Genomic DNA, 6,812 nt, shown 5'->3' with positions numbered 1-6,812 from the left:
CTGGAGTGCAGGAGCGCTACAGGACAAGGGGAAACAGATACTCCACGCTTGGAAGACATACACAAGGTTTCAAGTACACTGGGACCCAGCATAAAGCAGTAGCTCCATAGGACCCTGGGCTGGGCCTACCTACGAGTCTTGGAGGGTCTCCTGTGGAGGCAGGAGTCAGCTGTGGCTCACTGAGGAGGCAAGGACACTGGTGGCAGAGGCCCCAGAGAATATTGATCAGTGTGAACTCTCCTGGAAGTTGCCATTTTGGCATCAAGACCTGGCCATACCCAACAGCCTACAGGCTCTAGTGCTGGAACGCCTCAGGCGAAACAACCAGCAGGATAGGAACACAGCCCCGCTCATCAGCAGACAGGCTGCCTAAAGCCATACTGAGCCAACAACCACCTCTAAACACAAACCTTAACACGGCCATGCCCAGCAGAGAGCAAGACCCAGCACCACCCACCAGAGGGCAGACACCAGTCCCTCCCACCAGGAAGCCTGCACAAGCCTCTGGAACAACCTCACCCACCAGGAGGCAGACACCAGAAGGAGGAGCTACTATCATGCAGCCTACAGAACGGAGACTAAAACACAGAAAGTTAGACAATATGACATGGCAGAGGAATATGTCCCAGACAAAGGAACAAGATAAAAACTCACAAGGAAAACTAAATGAAGTGGAGATAGGCAATCTACCTGAAAAAAAATTCAAAGTAATGATAGTAAAGATGATCCAAGATCTTGGTAAAAAATGGTGGCACGGATCGAGAAGATACAAGAGATGTTTAACGAAGACTTAGAAGAACTAAAGAACAAACAAACAGAGATGAACAATACAATAATTAAAATTTTTAAATTCACTAGAAGGAATCAATAGCAGAATAAGTAAGGCAGAAAAACGGATGAGTGAGCTGGAAGACAGAATGGTGGAAATCACTGCCACAGAACAGAATAAAGAAAATAGAAAGAAAAGAAATGAAGAAAGTCTCAGAGACCTCTGGGACAATATTAAACACACCAACATTTGCATTATAGGGGTCCCAGAAGGAGAAGAGAGAGAGAAAGGACCTGAGAAAATATTTGAAGAGGTAGTAACCGAAAACTTCCCTAACATGGGAAAGGAAATAGTCATCCAAGACCAGGAAGCGCAGAGAGTCCCAGGCAGGATAAACCCAAGGAGGAACACACCAAGACACATAATAATCAAATTAATAAAAATTAAAGACAAAGAAAAAATATTAAAAGCAACGAGAGAAAAGCAACAAATAACATACAAGGGAACACCCATAATGTTATCAGCTGATTTCTCACCAGAAACTCTGATGGGCAGAAGGGAGTGGCACAACATATTTAAAGTGATGAAAGGGGAAAACCTACAACCAAGAACACTCTACCCAGCAAGTCTCTGATTCAGATTCAATGGAGAAATCCAAAGCTTTACAGATAAGCAAAAGCTAAGAGAATTCAGCACCACAAAACCAGCTTTACAACAAACGCTTAAGGAACTTCTCTAGGTGGAAAAGAAAAGGCCACAACTAGAAACAAGAAAATTAGGAATGGGAAAGTTCACCAGTAAAGGCAAAAATACAGTAAGATAGGAAATCATCCACACATAAATATGATATCAAAACCAGCAATCATGAGAACAGGTGAGTACAAATGCAGGATGTTGGAAATCCATTTGAAATTAAAAGACCAGCAACTTAAACAATTTTGTTTATATATAAACTGCCATATCAAAACCTCATGGGAACTGCAAACCAAAAATCTACAATAGAAACACACACAAAACAGAAAAAGCAATCCAAAAACAACACTAAAGATAGTCATAAAATCACAATAAAAGAAAACAAAAGAAGAAGGGAATACAAAAGATCTTCAAACAAAATCCAAAACAATTAAGGAAATGGCAGTAAGAACATAAATATCGACAATTACCTTAAATGTGAATGGATTAAATGCTCCACCCAAAAGACATAGACTGGCTGAAAGAACACAAAAACCAGATGCGTATATATGCTGCCTAGAAGAGATCCACTTCAGATCTAGGGACACATACAGACTGAAAGTAAGGGGATGGAAAAAGGTATTCCATGTTAATGGAAATGAAAAGACAGCTGGACTAGCAATATTCATATCAGACAAAATAGACTTTAAAATAAAGACTGTTACAAGAGACAAAGAAGGACACTACATTATGATCAAGGGATCAATCCAAGAAGAAGATACAACAACTGTAAATATATATGCACCCAACATAGGAGCACCTCAATATATAAGGCAAAAGCTAACAACCATAAAAGGAGAAATTGAAAGTAACACAATAATAGTGGGGGACTTTAACACCCCACTTTCATCAATGGACAGACCATCCAGACAGAAAATCAAAAAGGAAACACAGGCCTTAAATGATACATGAGACCAGATGGACTTAATTGATATTTATAGAGCATTCCATCCAAAAGCAGCAGAATACACATTCTTCTCAAGTGCACATGGAACATTCTCCAGGACTGATCACCTGCTGGGCCATAAAGCGAGACTTGGTAAATTTAAGAAAACTGAAATCATATCAAGCATCTTTTCCAACCACAATACTATGAGATTAGAAATCAACTACAAGAAAAAAACTGTGAAAAACACAAACACTTGGAGGCTAAACAATATGCTACTAAACAACCAATGGATCACTGAAGAAATCAAAGAGGAAATCAAGAAAATACCTAGAGAAAAATGAAAATGAAAGCACAATGAACCAAAATTTATGGGATGCAGCAAAAGCAGTTCTAAGATGGAAGTTTATAGCAATATAATCTTACCTCAGGAAACAAGAAAAATCTCAAATAAACAACCTAATCTTACACCTAAAGCAACTAGAGAAAAAACAAACAAAACCCAAAATTAGTAGAAGGAAAGAAGTCATGAGGATCAGAGCAGAAATAAATGAGACAGAGACAGAAAAAAATAGAAAAGATCAATAAAACTGAAAGCTGGTTCTTTGAAAAGATAAACAAAATTGATAAACCTTTAGCCAGACTCATCAAGAAAAAATGGGAGAGGTCTCAAAACAATAAAATTAGAAATGAAAAAGGAGACATTACAATGGACACCACAGAAATACAAAGGATCGTAAGAGACTAGTATAAGCAATTATATTTCAATAAAATGGACAATCTACAAGAAATAGACAAATTCTTAGAAAGGTACAGTCTCCCAAGACTAAACCAAGGAGAAATAGAAAATATGAACAGACCAATCACAAGTATTGAAATTGAACCTGTGATTTTAAAATTTGCAACAAAGTCCAAGACCAGATGGCTTCACAGGTGAATTCTATCAAACATTTAGAGAAGAGTTAACACCTATCCTTCTGAAATTATTCCCAAAAAAATGCAGAGGAAGGAACACCCCCAAACTCATCCTATGAGACTACCATCACCTTGATAAAAAAAAAAAATAGACAAAGATACCACAAAAAAAGAAAATTACAGGCTAGTATCACTGATGAAGATAGACACAAAAATCCCCAACAAATACCTGCAAAATATCCAAATCCAACAATACATTCAAAGGATCAACACCATGATCAAGTGGGATTTATCCCAGGGTTTCAAGGAGTTTTCAGTATCTGCAAATCAATCAATGTGATACACCACATCAATCAATTGAAGAATAAAAACCTATGATCATCTCAATAGATGCAGAAAAAGCTTTCAAAAAAACTCAACACAATTTATGATAAAAACTCTCCAGAAAGTAGGCATAGAGAGAACCTACCTCAACATAATAAAGGCCTTTTATGACAAACTCACAGCTAACATCATACTCAATGGTGAAAAACTGAAAGCATTCCATCTAAGATCAGGAACAAGATGAGGATGTCCACTCTCACCACTTTTATTCAACATAGTTTTGGAAGTCCTAGCCATGGAAATTAGAGAGGGGGAAAAAAATAATAGGAATCCAAATTGGAAAAGAAGAAGTAAAGTTGTAAGTGCAGATGACATGATACTATACATAGAAAATCCTAAAGATGCTACTAGAGCTCATCAATGAATTTGGTAAAGTGGCAGGATACAAAATTAATACACAGAAATCTGTTGCATTTCTATACACTAACAATGAAAGATCAGAAAGAGAAATTAAAGAAACAATCCCATTTACCATCACATCAAAAAGAATAAAAATACCTAGGAATAAACCTACTTAAGGAGGCAAAAGATCTCTACTATGAAAACTATAAGATGCTGATGAAAGAAATCAAAGATGATACAGGCAGATGGAAACATATACGATGTTCTTGGACTGGAAGAATCAATGTTGTGAAAATGACTATACTACCCAAGGCAATCTACAAATTCAATGCAATTCGTATCAAATTACCAATGGCATTTTTCACAGAACTAGAACAAAAAATTTTTTAATTTGTATAGAGACACAAAAGGCCCTGAATAGCCAAAGCACTCTTGAGAAAGAAAAATGGAGCTGGAGGGATCAGGGTCCCTGACTTCAGACTATACTACAAAGCTACAGTTATCAAAAAAGTACGGTACTGGCACAAAAACAGAAATACAGATCAATGGAACAGGGTAGAAAGTCCAGAGATAAACTCACGCACCTATGGTCACCTAATGTATGACAAAGGAGGCAAGAGCATACAATGGAGAAAAGATAGTCTCTCCAGTAAATGGTGCTGGGAAAACTAGACAGCTACATGTAAAAGAATGAAATCAGAACACTCCCTAACACCATACACAAAAATAAACTCAAAATGGATCAAAGACCTAAATTTAAGACTGGATACTATAAAACCCTTAGAGGAAAACATAGGCAGAACACTCTCTGACATAAATCTCAGCAAGATCTTTTTTGACCCACCTCCTAGAGTAACGGCAATAAAGACAAAAATAACAAAAGGGACCTAATTAAACTCAAAAGCTTTTGCACAGCAAAGGAAACCATATACAAAACGAAAAGACAAGCCATAGAATGGGATAAAATGTTTGCAAATGATGAAACTGACAAGAGATTAATCTCCAAAATTTACAAACAGTTCATGCAGCTCAATCCCAAAACAAACAAACAACCCAATCAAAAAAATGGGCAGAAGACCTAAATAGACATTCCTCCAAAGAAGACATACAGATATCCAGGAGGCACATGAAAAGATGCTTAACATCACTAATTATCAGAGAAATGCATATCAAAACTACAATGAGATATCACCTCACAATGATCAGAGTTGCCATCATCAAAAAGTCTACAAACAATAAATGCTGGAGAGGCTGTGAAGAAAAGGGAACCCTCCTTCACTGTTGGTGGTAATGTAAATTGATATTACTACTATGGAGGTTCCTTAAAAAATGAAAAATAGAGATACCATACGATACAGTAATTCCACTCCTGGGCATATACCCTGAGAAAACCATAATTCAAAAAGATACGTGCACCCCAGTGTTCATTGCAGCGCTGTTTCCAATAGCCAAGACATGGAAACAAGCTAAATGGCTATCGACAGAGGAATGGATAAAGAAGATGTGGTACATATATACAATGGAATATTACTCAGACATTTAAAAGAATGAAATAATGCCATTTGCTGCAACATGGATGGACCTGGAGATTATCATACTAAGTAATTAAGTCAGACAGAGAAACACAAATATCATATGATATCATTTATATGTGGAATCTAAAAAAAATGATACAAATAAACTTATTTACAAAATAGAAACAGACTCACTGACTTAGAGAATGAACTTATGCTTACCAGGGTAGAAGGGGAGGGGGAGGGATAAATTGGGAGTTTGGGATTGACATGTACACACTGCTCTATTTAAAATAGATAACCTAACACAACATTGTAAAGCAATTATACTCCAATAAAGATGTTTAAAATAAATAAATAAAATAAAATTTGGAAAAAAAAAAAAACATAAAATAGATAACCAAGGACCTACTGTATAGCACAGGGAACTCTGCTCAATACTCCGTAATAACCTAAACGGGAAAATAACTTGAAAAAGAATAGATACAAGTATATATATAACTGAATCACTTTGCTGTACACCTGAAACTAACACAACATTGCTACTCAACTATGCTCCAATACAGCTTGGTGTGCCGCCACCATTTCTTGCACCTTCAGTCTCTGCGCCTTTTGCAGAGCTTCCCACAGCACTATGTTGGGATAGAGCATCCAGAGGTTCACAACCTCTGTGGTCTGTAGGAGCCACTATGAGGAGGGTCCAGGGAAGAATTTACCATTTTCAGTGGAAAAGAAGTAGCAGTTACTAGCTATTATGACTTTGTACTTTGGGTCTGGATTTGCTGTGTCTTTCTTCAGAGTTAGACAGCAACTGCTTAAAAAATAATCCATGAGACAGATATGTAGAGCAGCATTTTAAGAGGGGCAGTCTCTTTGAAAAAAGGATCAAACTCTTGAACTCAGCATCCTAGATATGTTTGTAAATAAACTTATGGCATAAACCCTTAATGCTTCTTCTCTGAAATATGGAACATGCTAATTGAGCTTGTGCTTACTTTTTATTTGGGCAATATTCCATTATTAGTTTCTTAATTAAATATTACATGATTTAGCTTGTTTCTTGGTCTTAAATTCTGAATTTTAATTTTTGTTTGCTGGTTCAGGAATTTGTCAGTAATTCACTGTGAAAGAGAAATGCAAACTTTGTCCTGTAAGTTTTTTTAATTTAAGGGTAGAAAAAAGATACACTTTTAGTCTTTTTTTACTTTGAAGGAATAAATTCATTTTTCTCCATGAGTGACAATTAGTTAACCATTAGGAAAACCAGTAG

At 36.6% G+C, this 6,812-nt stretch overlaps 1 pseudogene; it reads left to right on the top strand.

Moving 5' to 3' along the window:
- Window positions 1–6,176: 6,176 nt before the first annotated feature.
- On the top strand, window positions 6,177–6,368 carry LOC133089948 (cytochrome c oxidase subunit 7C, mitochondrial-like; annotated as a pseudogene).
- Window positions 6,369–6,812: the final 444 nt, after the last annotated feature.

The sequence above is a fragment of the Eubalaena glacialis genome, chromosome 4 (genome assembly GCF_028564815.1).
Source record: "Eubalaena glacialis isolate mEubGla1 chromosome 4, mEubGla1.1.hap2.+ XY, whole genome shotgun sequence".
NCBI lineage: Eukaryota > Metazoa > Chordata > Mammalia > Artiodactyla > Balaenidae > Eubalaena > Eubalaena glacialis.
Note: the sequence above shows the minus strand (reverse complement) of the source record. Positions and strands in the feature narration are given on the sequence as shown.